The 20765-nt window shown below is 45.3% G+C and overlaps 1 protein-coding gene across 1 annotated transcript in view; it reads right to left on the reverse strand.

The window, feature by feature from the left end:
- The window catches only part of ZNF385D (zinc finger protein 385D), a 392444-nt gene that overhangs the window by 104624 nt on the left and 267055 nt on the right, over positions 1-20765 (reverse strand). The window lies entirely within an intron of this gene.

Raw genomic sequence — 20765 nt, forward strand, 5'->3', positions numbered from 1 at the left:
AAGCTTTGCAAATATATGGCTCCTGTGTGGTATGTACCTGTGACTCTCTAGCCAGAAGCCAGGTAGTCACATATGTATTTAGTGGATAGGCCAGACACTGGTATAATAGAGGTATACACATTCATCCATGAAAATGAAGGCAGCATACATGAGACTTGAAGGCAGTCACCCATTCAGGCCCTGATCAGACCTGGACCTGCTTAGATGGCTGCAACATGTGCCCTCAGCTCATGCCTGGGAGGAGATAGGAAGGTTGTTCTGTTCTCAGAACAGCCAATCTCACAGTGACCAGTCAGCTTCTGAAACAATTATTGCTTATATACCATTCTTAGCTTAGGAATATCACTGTTCACCCATCCAGGGTAATGATCAAAGCAATCCCTGCTTAGATTCAGAGCTATTAGGTGCTTCTAACTCATACGCTGCAATCACTAACAATTTGTTTGTTAGGACAAAAAGCCTCAACGCCATCTAATCCAGGAGTTCCCAGACTGCTGTCCACAAACCACAGATGGACTGCAAGCTACCTGGGCCCAGTGGTTGGCAGGCAAGCAGAGTGCCATGTGCTAATCATTTTGCCAGCATTTGTGTGAGCTTTCCCACCCTCCCTTGGTCCGGATTGGCCTGAAATCGAGGCAATCTGGCAGCCATTGACAGTGGTGTGATGATATCATCATACCATCACCATGTCCTTTGGAGGATGGGCACTCGGTGGTGCACAATAAATCCGAGTGTGGGTGTTGGTGGTCTGCGCTCTCCGGAGGGAGAGAACTGCTGAACTAGTCCTTAAAAAAAGAACCCAGTTTCTTCATTTAAAAAATTTTACATTGTGTTTTCATGAACAACATTCTTCCAGTATTTAGGACAATGTCGAATCTTTGTGCTGCTGCGTATAGTATATCTGCCGAGCTTTTTAAAAAAATTAAATACGTTTAGATATTCTTTTAAAAAGAGTGAGATAAATGTGAGAAATAGAAGAGTAAAGTAAATGTTTTCAGATTAACCAACCCACTCACTTATACAGTATACTGTGGTTCAAGATGATCATTCTTGAAAATGGGGGAGCAGGTGTATAGGGTCAGTCAAGCACTTATGGAGATTATCTTTGTCCAGGTACCCTCCAGAAAAGACACAACACCATGTCATCTGGATTAAATTGAGCCACATTTATTTATCATCCATTTATTTTTTATATGGGTGGGGGGCCACATATTTTAAAGTTCAGATGCTATAGAATCACCCTGACTTCATAACGGAAAAGAGATAATTTAAAGCAAAGGGCTAAAAGGTGACATGCTGCATTTTATTGTGAAACAATCATTTTGCAGGTATTAATAGCAGGAGCATGTGAAACTGCTATTATCACTGCCAATTCACACACATCACTTACATCTCATTTCAAATGTTTTAAATGCACACCTATGCTCTAGAACAGGGGTCTCCAAACCCCAGCCCGGGGGCCAGATGCAGCCCGTGGTGAGCCTCTATCTGGCCCACGGCCAGCCTCTTGTCCCCTGAAAGCCCCTGGCCCACTTTGCTGAACATGACTGGAACTATGCTCTGATTGCACCTGGAGGGTGTTCTAAGGCCCATTGATTCATTTATTCACACATCTTTTTCAGCCCTCAAAACTGTGCCAGACATTTGATGCAGCCCTCTGGCCAAAAAGTTTGGAGACCCCCTGCTCTAGAAAATGGGAACCAAACAAATGTGTTTCCTAGCCTATGTAGATATTAACATACTTATCAAAGAGACAAATCTGTGTGTAACAGAAAGGCTACAATCAATGGCAACCCTGGATGTAGTTCCATATAATGTATTCAGTGGTCCTCAGGGATCACATGGTAAGTCATTGTCTGTGATCGCTCCAGTAACTCAGTGGGACAGAAATTGGTAGGTGATATATGCATCACAACTGCCTATTACTTAAAGTAAACACAGACACTTGCCACAAATGTGCTTTTATTGTTTCTCACACCTGTCTGCTAGCTTTTAATCGCTTTTGCAGATAGCAATTTGTAGGATGACTGTGATTTCACTTTTTTCCTCCTTCAATTTTCTTTTTGAAACTTTGTTTCAGCACCACTGGACACAACAGCTGGAACCTCCAAGAGGAAAAAAACAGGACTGAAGGTTGGCAAGACACACACACACATTTTAATACTTTGGATATAGGACTCATGCCCACAATGTCTTCATCTTCATGCAATACCACTGATGCTTAACTAAAGTTTCCTACAGCAGATTTACTCTTTATATGACCAAGAATGATATGGGAGAACAAACTTTTCCATCAGAAAAAAGGACATTCAAGGTTGCTCCGTGCTGAATAAATTAAGATATCTGTAAATTATTTGGCTATGGGAACCAGCCATAGGTCTAAAGTGACCTCTTGGCAGGACCACAGATGGAAGAGTACCAAACACTCGATCACCTGTCAGCTGCCCTGTTTACTATTAACCAGAGCAGTATGGCTCAGGCACCTGACCCATGATTTTGACTGCTTTCTGTGCATTCACTTTTACTTTGCTGTCTAAACACTTCCAAAAGATGCCAGATATAATTGATTTGACTCTGAAGAGCTTCCATGTCTTTTCCCAGACTCCTTGTTCTTTCTGTTTTTCTTCCATTTTTTATATACAGTATGAAGTCTCCACCTGTTTTCATCATTATTGGACTAGAGGCCCACCACTTTAAGTGTGAGGGAGCCAATGTCTCCCCATACTCCGCTGCAAAGCCCAACACAGAGGTTCTCAAGTCTGTGCTGGCAAAATAGCCTGGTGCAGACTTGAGAAGCCCCTTTGCAGGGTCTGGGGCTCTCCCCATGGTAAGGGGACAAAAGTCTCCTTCCCCCGGAGGAGATTCCCAGTGACTCCAACAGTGCTACTGGATGCAGGGGAAGCTATTTTGGCACCATCACATCCGGCAACACCACTGGGGATAGGTTTGGGCTGTTAGTTAGGATTGTGCTATCTGTGCTTAATGATATTCTGCTAAGGAGAGAGTAAAGGCCACTGTCATAAAGGTAGTAACTCATGAGCTGTCTCCACATTTGTGCATGCGGTGAAACTAAGATTGTTCAAGGTTCAAGTGCTTGTCCATGAACCCCATGCAGCTCGATCTTATGCATGTTTACTCAGAACTAAGTTAACACAGAATTGCAGTTTTCACCTAAAAAGAACGAGTACACCTAGGTATACTTAGCCCTGGGAACATACCATGATTTTGGACAAGTAGACTCTGGCAAATACACACCAAATCCTTGTTGTTTTAACATAATATTAATCCTAGTCGATGGAGATAAAACATTTTATTTACAATTCTTCATGTTTCTCTGAATCTCCAAATACTGATATTCCCTTATTGCCACTGCTTTCTGCCTGTTTATCATCACAGTAGAGTTTATTGTAAGCATTTATCACCACACACAATTTTGATTCAAACATTATATTAAAGGATAAATTGACAAATAATGACAGATGCATTATGGCAATTTATTTGACCACAGCTGTATTAGAAAAGAGATATCAGATGTAGTTATGCAGCAGCCACAGAAGATAATCTCTCCCTTTTTTGTCACTTAAAGAGCGATAAGGAGTGACTAGTCTTTGGAAAAGTAATAGAGAAAAATGTAAAATTTTAATATTGCATTGATTATTAAACCATAACATTCCACAGTTTTATGAAATGAAATCATTTTTGTGTAATTGGTAAAAATCTGGTTCAGGGAGAAGAGGTCCCTTTGGTTGGTCTTAAACCAAAAAGAATATAAGGAGAATTTTTTTTCCTTTGATCATTCAGCGACTAAGCCTAACGTCCCCACCTTAACATCTGATTTACTGCAGTAGAATACTGTCCCACTGACCTACGTTGCTGCCAATGATGCATGGGGCATGCTGCTGGTGGCCAACTCCTGTGGCTGGCAACCTGCTCCAGTGAAGGTCAGTCGATGTGGGGGAGCAGTTCAGGGAAGGTGAGTAAAGGGCCCTGTTGGGGGAGGGAGGAGGTGAATCCAGTGGCAGTCACACGCACCAGATCTTATCTCCTCTTTTTAAAATCTTACACCCCTTTCCTCTCCTCTGACACATGCCACCCAAATGGTTGGCAAAAGTCTGAGGAGACCCATAGGCAGTCTGTAAATTTATGCAGAGTGAACATGTTTTTTACGTACCTCATTTTCCTTCAGGTTGCCCCCACCACCACAGTGTGGTGCAGTGTGCACCTCTTTGTGCATTCAGTGTGGCTGAATACGACAGTGTTTCTCAAACTGTGGGTTGGGACCCACTAGGTGGGTTGTGAGCCGATTTCAGGTGGGTCCCCGTTTATTTCAATGTTTTATTTTTAATATAGCATACTTGATGGTACCATGGTATGTGACTGCATTTGGGGAAATGTTACAGACCTGCACTTTTTACAAGCTACTATGTATATTCTTTTAACAATGACAGTAAATGGGACTTACTCCTTTGTAAGCGTGGGTAGGATTGCAGCCTAGGATTGCCAAAAATTTTCCTGGTTGTTGATGTCACTTCCAATCATGACATCACTTCCGGTGGATCCTGACAAATTGTCATTCTAAAAAGTGGGTCCTAGTGCTAAATGTGTGAGAACCACTGCTGCAGCATGGTGGGGGATAGAGTTGGGCACTAAGTATACGTAATAGCCACAGTTCTTTCCCCCATTTCCTCCACTGACCTACATCACTTTGCTTTTCTTCTGTTGTCTCCTTTGGCTTTTTATATAATCATGGTATAATCCCGATCGCCCAATTACAGCAGGGAGATTGGAGTTTGTATGGCCAGGCCTGAACACACCAGCCCCTTCCCCTGAGGGGATTGGCGGAGGGCTGTGGCTGGGGGGAGCAGAGGTAATTTAAGGACACAGCAACAGCCCCCCTTCCTTCTTTGCTTGTGGGCACCAAGCGGACCTGACTCCATCCAGCCACCTTGGACTCCGGACTGGTGCAACTTCCGAGAAAGCCTCCTTTACATGGATCCCACGTACAGTGTGTTTGATCTGTAAGGTGGGGATGGGGGTTTGAACAGGCTCTGCCCAAGGATAGGATAAGGTGCAGTCCAGGTACACTTTCCTGGGAGTAAGCCCTGTGGAGTGCAGGGGGATTTGCTTTTGAGCAGACATGCTTGGAGTGTGCACTCAGTCCCTGGCCTGGTGGGTGGAGGGGGCAGGCTTCCGCCTTCCAGATCGGAGCCAGGTCTTCCTACTGGCCTCGCTGGGGTTTCCAGTGCACATGGTGCTCACAACTCCTGTTGCTGCTTCCCGGAAGGGCGCCCACTTGGGTTGCTGGGTGGAGGGGGCAGGCTGCCACCTTCCAACTTGGAGCCAGGTCTCCCTACTGGCGTCACCGGGTCTCCGCGCACGTGGGATTATATCATGATTATATAAAAAGCCAAAGGAGACAACAAAAGAAAAGCAAAGTGATGTAGGCGCCTCCACTGTCACCCACTTTCATGGGAGTAAGCCCTAGGGACTGTAATGGGGCTTACATCTGAGGAGCCAGGCAGAGGCTTAAGCACTGGGGCTGCAACCCCAACCACGCTTTCCAGGGAGGAAGCCCCTTGGACTATAATGGGGCTTGCTTCTGAGTAGGCATTCAGAGGCTTGGACTCAGGCTGCAATCCTAGACACACTTTCCTGGGAGTAAGCCCCATAGTCTATAATGGGCCTTGCTTCTGAGTAGGCATATAGAGCCCTGGACTAGCCACAATCCTAGCCACACTTTGTCTCACCACTGCTCCCTATTCAACTTCCTGATACACACAAACCCCTCTCGTGCCCCTCGTGCATTGATACGAGCAAGACCAGGGATCAGAGAAAAGTGGAGGAATTTGCACGAGCGCTTGAGGAATCTCTTCCAGGCCCGGTCGATGCAAACGCATCCAACAGATGGGAACATTTCAAGAATGCCATTTACAACAACGCCTTGTCCATATTTGGCAAGAAGACCAACAAGACGGCAGACTGGTTTGAAGCCCACTCTGAGGAGTTGACACCAGTCACTGAAGAAAAGAGGAGAGCTCAAGCAGCACACAAGGCCTGTCCCAGTGAGCGCAACCTGCAGGTCCTCCGAGCTGCTCGCAGCAAAGTCCAGCAGACTGCCAGGAGATGTGCTAACGACTACTGGCTCCAGCTCTGTTCCGAGATACAGATAGCAGCTGACACGGGCAACATCAAGGGGATGTATGATGGTATCAAGCAGGCCCTAGGTCCAACACAGAAGAAAATTGCCCCTCTGAAGTCTGCCACAGGCGAGGTCATCCAGGATCGGGCGCAGCAGATGGAACGCTGGGTGCAGCACTACTCTGAGCTATATTCCACAGAAAAGGTAGTCACCAAAGAAGCACTGAACAACATTGAGTGCCTGCCTGTGCTGGAAGAGCTTGACAGTGAACCAACCCTAGAAGAACTTCACGTGGCCCTGGACTCCCTTGCCTTTGGCAAGGCACCTGGAAAAGACAGCATCCCTGCTGAAGTCCTAAAGTGCTGCAAAGAGATCATCGTCACTGAGCTGCATGAAATCCTTTGTCTCTGCTGGAGAGAAGGTGGAGTACCTCAAGACATGAGGGATGCAAACATCATCACGCTGTACAAGAACAAAGGTGACAGGGGTGACTGCAACAACTACCGTGGCATCTCTCTCCTTAGCGTTGTAGGAAAGTTGTTTGCCCGAGTTGCACTAAAGAGGCTCCAGGTACTTGCAGAGAGCGTTTATTCAGAATCACAGTGCGGATTCCGAGCCAGCAGGTCCACCACTGATATGGTATTCTCCCTTAGACAACTGCAGGAGAAATGCAGGGAACAACGACAGCCACTCTTTATAGCCTTCATAGATCTCACAAAGGCTTTCGACCTGGTCAGCAGGGATGGCCTCTTCAAGATTCTCCCCAAGATCGGATGTCCACCCAGGCTCCTCAGCATCATCAGATCCTTCCACAAGGACATGAAGGGCACTGTTGTCTTTGATGGCTCCACATCAGACCCCTTTGACATCCGAAGCAGCGTGAAGCAGGGCTGTGTTCTTGCACCAACCTTGTTTGGGATCTTCTTCGCTGTCCTGCTGAAGCAGGCCTTTGGAACTACAACAGAAGGCATCTATCTCTGGACCAGATCAGATGGAAAGCTCTTCAACCTCTCTAGACTGAGAGCAAAGTCCAAAGTCCAGCTGAAATGTCTGCGTGACTTCCTCTTTGCCGACGATGCAGCTATCACTACCCACTCTGCCAAAGATCTCCAGCAGCTCATGGATCGTTTTAGCAAGGCCTGCCAAGATTTTGGACTGACAATCAGCCTGAAGAAAACACAGGTCATGGTTCAGGATGTGGACTCACCTCCCTGCATTACAATCTCTGTGCATGAACTGGAGATTGTCCATGACTTTGTGTACCTTGGCTCAACGATCTCCAACACTCCTTCTCTCGATACCGAGCTAAACAAGCGCATCGGTAAAGCAGCTACCACGTTTTCCAGACTCACAAAGAGAGTCTGGTCCAACAAGAAGCTGACGGAACATACCAAGATCCAGGTCTACAGAGCTTGCGTCCTGAGTACACTTCTGTACTGCAGCGAGTCATGGACTCTTCACTCACAACAGGAGAGGAAACTGAATGCTTTCCACATGCGCTGCCTCCGACGTATTCTCGGCATCACCTGGCAGGACAAAGTTCCAAACAACACAGTCCTGGAACGTGCTGGAATCCCTAGCATGTATGCACTACTGAAACAGAGACGCCTGCGTTGGCTCGGTCATGTCGTGAGAATGGATGATGGCCGGATCCCAAAGGATCTCCTCTATGGAGAACTCGTGCAAGGAAAGCGCCCTACAGGTAGACCACAGCTGCGATACAAGGACATCTGCAAGAGGGATATGAAGGCCTTAGGAGTGGACCTCAACAAGTGGGAAACCCTGGCCTCTGAGCGGCCCGCTTGGAGGCAGGCTGTGCAACATGGCCTTTCCCAGTTTGAAGAGACACTTTGCCAACAGTCTGAGGCTAAGAGGCAAAGAAGGAAGGCCCATAGCCAGGGAGACAGACCAGGGACAGACTGCACTTGCTCCCAGTGTGGAAGGGATTGTCACTCCCGGATTGGCCTTTTCAGCCACACTGGATGCTGTTCCAGAACCACCTTTCAGAGCGCGATACCATAGTCTTTCGAGACTGAAGGTTGCCAACTACTAGCCACACTTTCCTGGGAGTAAGCCCCATGGACTATAAGGGGCCTTGCTTCTGAATGGGCATGCAGGCGGGGATCATCGGGCTGCAGTCCTCACCCCACTTTCCAAGGAGTAAACCCCTTGGGCTATAAGGTGCTTGCTTCTGAATAGGCACACGGAGGCTTGGTCATAGGGCTGCAGTCCTCGCCCACTTTCCAGAGAGTATGCCCCTTGGGCGATAATGGGGGCTTGCTTTTGAGGGGGCATGCAGAGGCTTGGAACACAGGGCTCAGATCCTTGCTCCAACTTCAAAGGAATAAGTCCCACTGAGGATAAGGGGTCTTGTTTCCGTGTAGACATAGCTGGACTTAAGGCTACAAATCTATCCACGCTTTCCTGGGAGTGTATTCCATCGATTTTAATGGGACTTACTGATGAGTATACAGGCATAAGATGAACTCCTGTGAGTGCAAGCCAGCACAGATCCAGTATCTCCTAAAGGGGCACATGGGGATGCAAGGAACTGGGGCTTCCCATCTTGGACCAACCTGTAGGAGGGCATTACCCCCAGCCCAATTCAGCCCCCCCCCCCGGGTGGCCTAAAAGGGAGCACCTTACTGGCTTGCGCAGTTGGCTGTGGCTGCTGCCTCCCCCCAAAAACAAACACAAACAAACAAACAAACCCGGGCAACTTAGACTGTGCACCTGACAAGGAGCAGCCCAGGGTCTGGTGGTCGGGATGGTAGAGAAACTCACAGTATCTTACAGGGATATTGCCCCCCCTTGGTTGGGGAGGGGAGGGAGTTGTAAGTATCGGGCAATTTGGCTAAAGGGATTTTGATTTACGCCTCAGCCGTGATTTGGATGTGCCCTCTGTGGACCAGCCAGTTGGAATATGGGGACATAAGACACCATGCCGGTCAGGGCTATGGTGTATTGTGCTCAGCAGGGCTATGCTTGTGAGCAGCATTTCTAGACTTAGGACTTTTGCTAATGAGTAAAACCCCACTGGGGGTGGAGGATCCCACAGTGGGGATCGAGGCATGGCTGGTTATGCTGCCCAAAGGGGCTTGGGGGAGCTGGAAATGTAGCAGTCACCTGATAACTAGCGGCAAGGCTTAGTAGTCCTAGGTGCTGGGGGATGTGCCATGGGTGCAGATCCCACACACTTTTGAAGGCTGCTGGCTCAGCAGCATAAAGCAAGCAGTCTCTGCACACCTTAGGGTGGAGTTGGCCCCAGTCTGGACCCTGAGGCTGAGCACAGGATAGCTGCAGAGGATGCACTGCCTCCGCCAGCAGCCACAAAGGGGAGCGGCACCAGTTAGATCCCCCCCTGTTTACTTCATTGATTGAAGCCTTTGACCCGACCATCGGTCACCATTAAATCAATGTAGCAGTGTAGTTGCTAGTTTCTTGGCCTGGGACAAAGGTATTCTGTTAGTTTTGTAAGTTCCAAGTTGCAACCAGCATTGGGACTCTGCAAGCGTCTGGGGAGAGCTTCACTTCTATAGGCATTTTGAAATGAACATGCAGACACTTTTGCCCAGCATGTCTCTTGAATAAATAAGGACAGAGCTGAGGTTCTTCTCCCCTTTTAGGAAGAGCATCCTGGCAGACGGCTCAGGGGCATGCCTAGACTCTGAGTGCAGTCCTCTGAGTCCTTGGCTCAACATGGACCAGTATGGCACCTGAGCATGGGTGGCATAACCTTTCAGATCCAGCTGCCAGAGGAAGACATGTAGGTTCAGCAGATGTGGCAGGTCAGCTCCCTTCCCAAAGGAAGGTCCTCCCCCCACCCTTTTTGTCTCTCATGCCTTCACTACTGGTGCTAGAGAAAAAGGCCTTTCAGTTAGGCCCAGGAGCGGATGGCGGCATTACGCTAGGGACTTGCAAAACATGGAAGATACTGGCGGGTTTTAGTAGAGCCGCCTTTATAGTTGCTGATAGGCATAAGCCAGCTACCCCCAGCATCATGTGCGAGGATTGACATGAAATTTGCTTACGTTGCAAGGGAGGGGCGATGGTCTGATGACAACCTGCTTAGAAAGGGCAGGGGCTGTGGCAATAACTTCTCTTTCCCCTTCTGCAGGATGCAGCGAGAAGCTGGTTCTTGAACTGTTCTGCGGTCATTCCATGGTAGTTTGGGCCTGCAAGTAGGCAGCTGTGAGGCAATTTGGAACGCAGCTTGGGCTTGGCACCGCCATGCAAGTTGGCTGGCTGGCCAAGCGGGGGATGCGGTGGGGCCAGCTGCTGCCCACAATGGCAGAGTAATTGAAGGAGAACTTGTCACCTGACATATTGATGATCCACCGGCGTGAAAATGATCTGTGTTGGATGTCTGGGCTGCCACTTAGGCCCAGAGCAGGCAAGGAGCTCACCACCCTTCAGGGTTGGCTGCCCGGCATCATGGTGGTCTGGTTGGACTTCCTACACCGGCGGGTGTGGCATGATGCCAGCCGCTGTGCTAAGGTGGAGAGGATGAGGAAGGCTGCCAAAGAGATTGGCCAGTTTGTGGCATGGACCGGTGGACGGGTCATTGTGCATCCAGCCTTTGCCTTCTCGATGCCTGCTCTCTATAGAGGAATTGGGGGCACTTGTCTGAGCAGGGGGCGGACATCTTTCTGAGAGACCCGCAGGATGGCCTTAAGGTGCTTCTCCCCTTGTTTGGGAGCGGGGGTTCAAGCGCTAGGCTGACCCCTCCTTGTGGCAGGTGGTGCAGTTGAGGCGTGCTTGGGACTGTGGAGTGCACCTTCAGACAGCATAGGCAGGGCAGAACCCAATAGCAGTCCTCAGTGGCTCAGCGGCACGAGGACACTGACTGGGGCCCTGGCCGGGACCATGGGGGTCCTCCTCAGAGGCTCAGCGGCGGCACAGCCCGCGGTCCGGCTGCCTTCTCCTTATGGGACAAACCTGGATGAGCTGCGTCGCCCAAGAACAGGGCGTAGCTTGGAGTCGGGTGCACATCCAGCCTGGGGGACAGATTTGGTTCTGGGGTCGCCCAGTGGTTCTGCCTCCGCACCACACAGGGGTTTTGCTGCCCCTGCAACTTCAGGTCTCAGCCTCCTTTTCTGTATTAAAATGCTAATAAAGGGGCCCCTTCTCCCACGTGTGTTGTCTCAAGTGTTTACTGGACTGTGCCCAGACAAAAAGTGTATTGAACAATGATATCTACCAGTGGTTTTGTACTATAGAGTAGATTAGAGTAAGAGTCAAAAACATACACTGAAGCATCTGGTCTAATGAAAATATAAGACCATCTGTTTGCCTGCATTGCTTAAGGTAATAAAACCATTGATCACTGTGGTAAAACATGGCCAGATGAATAGGAAAATTAGCTTTATCTAATCAGACCTTTTTATAGATTAAAAAAAAAACACACAGTTGAGTTCTTATCAAGTCCTTTCCTCATTTTATTCTTCAACTTTCTACCTTGCTTTCCATTTCTACCTCATCTGCACATCTTGGAAGTACCATATTAGGAGAACTATAAATTGTTCTTTTTATGTTGTTCAAAAGCACCTATTGTCATATAAATTTTTTTAAAAAATCTTTGAGGACAATATGTTACTATATCCAAATCAAAGGATATTTCTGAGTGGGCAAACCAGTGATTTTTGCTCCATCCCTTGGCCAACAGTACTGCCTCAGCTTTTGATCCATAATTCATGTTAATAATAATTACTGCAATATTGTCATAATGAAATGGGACAGGTTGCAACAACCCAGGATAACATTTTAGCATTCAAATTGCTCTATGCAATGAAATTCAGAAAGCCTACAATCAAAAGGTAGATGTGACAACTGCAAAGGGGAGGCTCAGTAGCTGAAAGTACATTTGTCAAACCCTGTGAAGTGAGTTCCCACTGTGGGATGATTTTTCACTAGTCTCCAGGTATAATATTATGCACGCTGATGAGCTGATCAACAGCACAGAACTTCTACCCAGCTGTAATCAAGAGTGATTGATGGTTGGGACAAAAAAAGTTGATTATCATGACAAGACCACTGATGCAGAGAAAATAAGCAGAGCTGGGGAAAGGATAATCTATTCTATGAATATCCCAGAAGGCATCTTTATAAGGCCGTACAAGGAGGCATTTATGCTTATAACAAAGTGCTCCAGTACAAATGAAATCCTGTCTATTTATGCAGCAATGGCTTTTCCCCCTTCTTAACTGCTCATTTTAACCTATTGAAAACTAGTAGAACAGGATTTATTAGTCATTTCACTTAAAAGCCATTTTTCAAAGATCTGGCTGCTATTCCAGGGTGCAGGTCAACATTACAAATACACCTGTATGCTCATTCTTACAGAAGAACTACATTTCTGACAGCCACAGGGGACTCATTTCAACTGCCATTTTGGATTCCATCTGGAGAAGAAGTGAGTCCCTAATGGCGATCTGAGACCTTTCAATATTTCATTTTCAATTCAGATCAAAGCAGAAGCTTAATCAGAAGCAGGCTACCTCTGTAATAGGTGCTTCAAAATGTGACCAGAAAATGTACGCAATAGAAAGCAAACTTAGGTTGAAGCTTGATATTTAGTCTCATCCCTATTTAGGCAAGGATTAACATGGCAATATCATGTTGTCAAGTGAGTTGGGAGAGTCTAAGAAACATTGAGATCATTTTCCATTATCATACAGTGGACTCTCCAAAGTTCTGGTCTTGGTTTCCATGGATTTGAGCCACAGATTTGATTTTTTGGATTTAAAAAAGGACATTATTGGCTTCCAGTGCCTCAAAACACCTTCAGGAAGTGACCAGAAATGACTTCCAGTTCATACCTGTGACTTCCAGTTTGCATCAGCGACTTCCAGTTGTGTCTGGGAGGCATTCTGAGGCATGGGGAGGCCAATGAAGTGGACTGTAAACCCAGCACAACCTCAGGAGGGTCACAGATAAGGCAATGCAGTGCTGCATTCCTGCCACCACCTCACCTTAAGCCAGAACTCCTGCCTCCACAGATTTTAGTATCCATGGGAGCTCTGAAACCAATCCCCCATGGATCCAGAAGGGTGACTGTATATAGTCAAACATGAAGAATCAATGACAGATGCTTCAAGAGCATTTGCTTCATACAGCTTATGGTGGAACAGGCATTGATAGGCTCGACTGTGATGTCGGCCGTATAAGACTGAACTAGACTGACAGGAATTAATATGGGGAATGCTAACAGTGTGAATCTAATGATTTCCTCTTTGCCAAAAGAAAAATCACCAAAATGTTTGCTGTGGCATAGGAAAAAAAATACCAGATGTACATGGTGAGTCACTGAATAAAAATAACTTGCTGGTTAGAGCAGTTTTCATGTGGCAAAAACTTAAGAAGGCAGCAAATAAGAACATAAGTAGGGCATGGTTGGATCACACCTAAGCTCCAGTTAGATGTTTCTGGAAATTAACAACAGGGCATTAAGGTGACAGCCCTCTCCCACCATTGCTCACCAACAACTGGTATTCAGAAACATACCACCTCTGAACTGCAGATAGCACACAGCCAACATGACAAAGCTATTGATAGACATATCCGCCATGGATTTGCCTAATTCCCTTATAAGAAAAGCATTTTACAGCTCATTCATTTTACAGCACATCAGATGACAGTAATTCTCAACTTAAGGTTCTGTGTGCTATTAAGAGAGAACCGTCTCTTTTGCCCCAAGTTTAGTATCACATGCAATTATACTTCACAGCAGAAGTATCTTATTGCAGGCCAGCTTGTAATGATTTCAGCCAACTGTGCTGACAATTCTAGTAAAATACAAAACTACCTATAGCTCAAATGTTTGTTTTACAAATTACTACCCTATACTATCCTTGGCTAGCCTGTAGTGTGCAGTGGTGCTGATGCAGATTCTACTGCATCCTGTGAGCTGGCCAAGGAACATGGTTTGATGAAGAGGTAAGTAAACAAAATTCTAAATTACACACTGTGCCATGATACTTTTTTGCTCTTTGGCTGGCTCAAGTCTGAGTAGATCTAAGGAAGTGGCAAGGCTGGGGGGGCATAGGATATTGGCAATGCTGTTGCCACTGATACACACCTCCTGTCCTCCCCGACACATCTCCTAACTGCCCAAACCTCACCCACAACCCACCCTCCGTGCCAACTCACCTTCTCCAGACATGGCTGCACGCTCTGGTGGCATGTTAACAGTTGCCAACCTTTCGTGCTGGTAGCTGTGCTGTGCATGTTGGCACTGCAGCTGCAGTGCCAGCAAACTGGGACTTCCATTGGTGGAAAGCTCATTCTATCAGTGGAAGCCACCCATAAGATTGGGCGGTTAATCTCATAACTACGTATCTTTCCCTTTACAGATGGAATATGAAATGGCACCCCCTGTTCTTGCGTATCACTGGTTAGAACAGATGGTTGACAAATGAAATTAATATTTTTGGAATACCTGTATGGAAATATTAGTTATCATTAAGACAAATATGTATCATTAGTATAAGAAATTCAATAAGTCCAGGTCAGCTAAACCTAAAAACATGATAATTTCACACCTTTTTCATCTTAAAGGTGTCTTTCACATTCAGTAAAATCTTATCACCACATTCACCTCCACTCTTCATCCTGGCCAAGTTATGTAGGTTTCAGTGGGTATATTTTTGTGGTCAAAATTCTACTGGAACTCAGTGGAAATGACCATACAGCCATACACTATGCAGCAGTCATGTTTTGCTTTTACTCATATAGGCCAACATAAATTACAGCCCAGTCCTATCCTCCCCCCTGCTATAGCATGCAGGCACACCAAAACAGGTAGCACTGTATGCTATGGTGGGCCTGTACCAGCAATAGAGCTGGCACAAGACCAAGAAGAGAAAGGGGTGTGTGTTGGGAGGCTCTGGAAGGGATAGAAATGCATGCTTTTTTGACATGGATGCATGCTGTAGCATGGCTGTTTGGATTGGGCTTTTAGTTGCAAATAAATTGTATCATTAATTTCAGCTGTGCTTGAGGACGACTAGAGTTGCAATAAAATACACACCTGGGACCAAGTCTCACTGAATCCAACAGAACATATTTCTGAGTAAACATGCATAGGATTGCATTGTTACTTTCTCTGGATCCAACCAAGTTGCCTATTCATGGAGGACCATACCTACTTAGGCTTCAGCAGAATTATGCATCATGTGCCTTCAGGCTGGGATATCATCTCACAGAAACAATAAAATATTGGCTGAGTCCAAAGACCCAGTTAGGGTCATGCAAGAGCCCTATCAAATGTTTGACTTCTTCCCCATTCACCACAAGCTCCCATGCCATGTTATTAAAACTACATTTGCAGCTCTTTTCAGTTCCAAAAGTAGTATGCCATGGAACATGGGAAGCTGTTGTTCATGGGAAACAAGTCCAAAACCCTCCTTGGGTTCGTGGCATGAGTTTCACTGTTCTGTGGATTCTGGTCTAAATGAATCATAAAACTCTCCGTTGGACTGAAGTCTGGAAAAGTAACTAAATCCTGCATTATGTAGCTTCTTGTAATATTAGCCAGCCACTTCAGCTGAGTGGATTCGGCCGAGTTTATTTTTATTTGGAAAATAAAAGCTAGGTGCTGAAAAATAATCATAGAAATGGGACAACCATCAAATAATAAGTAAACACTACAGTTTGAATTATGGGATTGGCTTTGCCTGGAAAAGCCATATGGCACGTGATGTCATTTACTGTGACAGTGGCTCAGTCATCTGTTCTGCAATGCATTCTGGGATGTACAAACAGGGAAAATAAATATTATTCATTTGGATAGCTATGATCCAATGGGATCTGCCAGCATGTTTAACCTCCCAGGACTACAGATCTATGCCTGGACATTACCACAGTAGCAGTTAGAGGACTCAAGACACTATAGTTACATGACTAGGTCATTCATTATTTGTGAATTCATCTACTGGTGGCTTTTTTGGTTTATAATCCTTGATATCACAAAAATATGGTTGGCATGTGTGTCCCACTGCAATAAACTGTAATCTGAATTGAATTTGTCCTTGGGGAGTTGTGCCTTTCTTGCATATTTGGGGCCAGCTGCTTGGCAAGTACTTGCTCTACTTGTGGCTGCCTGTATATAGAGGAGAAGGCTGGTGAGTAGCAAGGACCTTAGCACAGAGGAATTGGATCAGAAGGCCTCCGGGTCCTGTCAATTTTTATGCTTCTATAAAAACACACAAGCTCCTTCTTAGGTTTGAAACTCTTACACAAAACTAGACAGTGTAAAGTGTTTTCCTGAACCTGTTTAATTGCAGACCTCTTGCAGGGTTTTGGATGACTTGTGCATTTACTTAACCATTAAATGTTAACAGCCAAAAACAGGACTGTACTGCAAATGTCAAAATAAAGCACAGATTTCACTTGGTGAAGAAAGTAATTTAAAGCTGGGTCAACAAAGCTTGTCCCCAGAATGAAGAATCCTGAGAGTTCTTTGCTAATGCTTCTTTTTCCTTTGTACAAGAAGGAATACTGAACATTTAGTGGTTGCCATGAGGCTTCATAGATAACTTCTACATCAATAATATAAATGGCTTTAAAAGCTGTACTGTCTTTCCCTATTTCTCTTGGAAAATTTATTTTGGGATTCTGTGAATCTCCACACAACACATTTCTTTCAGAAGAAGAAACTGTCTTCTCTTGAAGCGAAATGCATAAAGTCATTTGGCAGTAAACACTGTCATAATGCAAACATACTACAAATAAAGGAATTTCTGCCTGATTGACATAAATCCTGCCTCTGAGATCTAAGGAAAGGGCTCCACTTGTACCTACAAAAGTCAGTGTTTCCTAAAGAACATTATTCACAACTCTTTAACTTCTTTGACATGAGACAAAATTGTCAGTCATGCTACAACATTACACTAAGGTATGCACTTCCAGACTAGCTCAGCCAGTGGTAATTTTTCCACTTGCAGTCATGTGGAACATCAATGTTCCTTCCATGTAGTAAACACAATAGACTGAAACCTCCATACCCTTGATGGTTCTGCTATCATCTGCTGAATCTGTGCATGTACCTCTCAGAAAAAGACAGAATGAAGCACTTACATTGCTTCATTGAAGTTCAGTCATTCTGCATTCTTTGATCATGAATGTGATGGTTTAACCATGGGGAAACTATGGGTGGACATCTGATGGATGATGATGTCATGTGAGCCAACTGTAAAGAATGCGTGAACAACATGTGACAATACCAGATTAAACACACCATCTGGAAGAGCCAAAAGTTACAGAAATGTTGGATTTGTAAAAAAAAAAAAAAAAATGAAAAGAAAAGAAAAGCAAAACCTGGAATATGCCAAAACAAATGTAATATAAAAAAGTCCTGTGATCATTTCATTTTCCTCATATCGATGTTGGCGTAACATGCAGCTGTCCTTGCCATTTTTCCAAAGTCCTACATACACATGTGGTAATGTGGGAAATTTCTAGAGTTTTGGTAACCGCTCAAGTCATTCTACATCTAACAGTTCCTAAGAAACACTGTCCCTTGTTGCATATCATCTATACCCCACCATGTAAATGCAGTACCAGCCTAGTCAGTGTGGTATGGAACTGCATGATTAAGATCTTGTAAGTTTTACTTCCTAACTAAGCTTAATCTCATCATGGCACAAGGAGTGCTGTTTGCCCAAAAATGAGATGAACTAAGTAGGGATCAGGGTAGACATACCTACATGGTAAGAGAAAGTGGTCCCTTGAATTAGATGCCTTCAGCTTCTTTAATCTCAAGAATCTCATCTGTATATTTTTACAGGAACTACATATGTTTTCAAATCCCACATCTCATGATCTGACTCCTGTACATAATTTTCATTCTCCATTTCTGGGATAGTAAAACAATATAAAGTGTGCCTGTTCCACTCTCTGCTATCCAAGAAATGGCTGTGTAAAAAGATCTCTTGCCTTGAAAACCATCTGTGCTCTGGTTCAGGCATGCATTGATGGCTATGATAGCTAGTATAGATTTTTTTTTTAATCCATACTTCTCAGAGTCTATGATCTGCATATCAACTCATCCTTCACGTTAGGCTAGCAAAACAATATACAATATACTTCTGCCAGTCTTATCTACTGTGTTTTTACAAGTTGCTAGAGTTCACTCAGAGCCCAATCCTGAGCTTGGCGCAGCAGCTTGGTGCTATTGCGCACTATTGCAAACGTGCCGTAAGGCACGTCTGCAAGTCCTACCGTCGGGCTACCACCTGTGCTAACCCAGCGCTGGCTGGCACTTGGCTAGCGCTGGGTTAGCACTGGACAGGAGCCCTGCTTCCGCTGCTTACCACGGTAAGCGAGGGTGGGGAGGGGACGAGGAGGAGGCGTTCCAGGTGGGGGGGCTGGTGGAGGGTGGAGAGAGGACAGGGGGGAGGCATGCCAGGGGGAGGGAGTGGGGAGACAGAGAGGCGGGTTCATTGGAGCTCCGCTCGGTGCCCTACACAAACGCCTTTTCCGGTAAAGTGAGTAGCTCCATTGCAGGGATGCTTCCCTTATTCCGGGGAAGGGGACAAAGTCCCCTTCTCTCAAGGCGTTGCCCACGGCAGGCTGAGGCACACAGGATGTGGCAGGAGCAGTTCTCGGCGCCAATCCAGCAGCGCGCCCCAGGCAGCTCAGGATTGGGCTGCCAGACTACTATAGCGAAAGTAGTCTTTGCAAAAACTCCAAAAGCTCTAGTCATTGAAAAGTCTTTCCAAAACATTTTAGAAGTACCCAATTTAGACTAGTGAATAATATAAAAGGAGAACAAAACTACTTGCATATTTATCAAGTATATTATGACCATTAGAGAAAGCATTACTCCAAGCATTACATTACTGCAAGGCTGTTCCATAGATGGGACAGATGGAGAAGAGATGTGATATAACTGGAAAGCAGACTAGAGTGAGACCAACATTATTATTCTTCCCTAAAATAAATGCTATATATATCAATTATATATATATAGATACATTGACAAGGGTAATACATCAATTACCCTTGTATGCGTTCATATTCTTTACTGCTTTATAATGAAACAGGGAGATGACCAGTTTGCAGACTAGAAGACAGGAGATGCCTTTATCAAAATGTTAAACTGGATGCAGTGGTGGAAAGGAGGTTGTGATGGAATGAAGAACCCTCCAGAGCAGCAATTTTCAACATTTTTCATCTCAAGGCACACTGACAATGCACTAAAATGTATAAGGCACACTATGCTGCTGGCAGGGGGCTCAAATCCTTTAATGGCCCTACTAATAAATAACCCTCCCCAAACCCCCACAACACACCTGTGGACCATCTGCAGCACACCAATGTGCCACGGCACAGTGGTCAAAAATTTTTGCTCCAGAGTAATACTTGCAAGCCACCGAGGGCAAAAGGACTCCTTTATGGACCCACATCTATTTGTTATCCCTTTGTCTGTTAGTACATATGGCCTTGAGGATATTTATTTATCTAGTTCTGAAAGCTCATGATTGTGCCCTTGAATGATTTCATTCATATGACTGAATACATTAAAAACACATGTGAGGTATGAAAGTCTCTCTTCTAAGAAGATTTTGAAGAGCAATTTATAGGTACAATGAATGGGTTCACAATGTCATTGAGAAACAAGCTGCACACATTTTAAGATACATATACATCTGCATTCATGTATGGTCCAAAGTCTGTTTAACTTATATTTTGATTGAATCTAGTAACATAACACTCTTAAACTATCTGAAATGTTCTAGATGAAAAGTCATGCTATCCAAATATGGAATGTGGTCATTGCTTTAGGACTCTTTTTTTGTATTTGCTAATTTTCTTTTTAGGATGTGTCCTCTGTCAGCAAGCCACAATAATTTTTTGTGTTTTTCTTAGGTATGCATATTTTGCCATTGGCTGACCCAGCAGTTCTCAAACGCCGTAGTGCTGCAACCAAGCTCATCTGCTATGCTGGGTCACAAACGGATGCTTCCTGTCACACCACAAAGCATGAACGGAAGCCACCCTAGGAAGTTCCAGGTTGCACTGGGCCCATGACACACTCCACTGGCCTCTGCAGTTTCCAGACTGCCTTGCAGTACCAGACTGAAGTCGCGGAAGCAAACTGGAAGTTGCTTCTGATCAAGGCATTCTAGAGTCCAAAGACGTCAATGGAGTGGGTTGAAGGCCTGGTGCGACCCAAAAACAGCCTCTGGTGGCTCCCACAAATAATTTGTGGTACAACAGAGAGCACTGGACCGCAACCCACAGCACATTGGGTCACAACCTTCCAGTGGGTCGTGACCTACAGTTTGAGAAATACTGGGCTAACCTATCCCTGGACAACAAGAAAATAAGGAAATAACGAAAGGTCCTTATGCTTGTTATTTTACTTGCTGGTATATAACTGGATCTGAATTGTGAGGTCAACATGCTTTAGGGCACAATCCTAACCAGGTCTACTCAGAAGTAAGTCCTATTTTGTTCATTGGGGCTTACTCTCAGGAAAGTGTGGTTAGGATTGCAGCCTTTGTTTCATTATTTGAAAAGAGCACCAGAAGATTTCACAAGGCGATACTCTACTTTCCAGCACTTCCTGAGCACACATATGCTCTGTGCACCAATTCAAATGTGCATAAAAAGTACACAGTTG

The sequence above is a fragment of the Tiliqua scincoides genome, chromosome 5 (genome assembly GCF_035046505.1).
Source record: "Tiliqua scincoides isolate rTilSci1 chromosome 5, rTilSci1.hap2, whole genome shotgun sequence".
NCBI classification, from domain to species: domain Eukaryota; kingdom Metazoa; phylum Chordata; class Lepidosauria; order Squamata; family Scincidae; genus Tiliqua; species Tiliqua scincoides.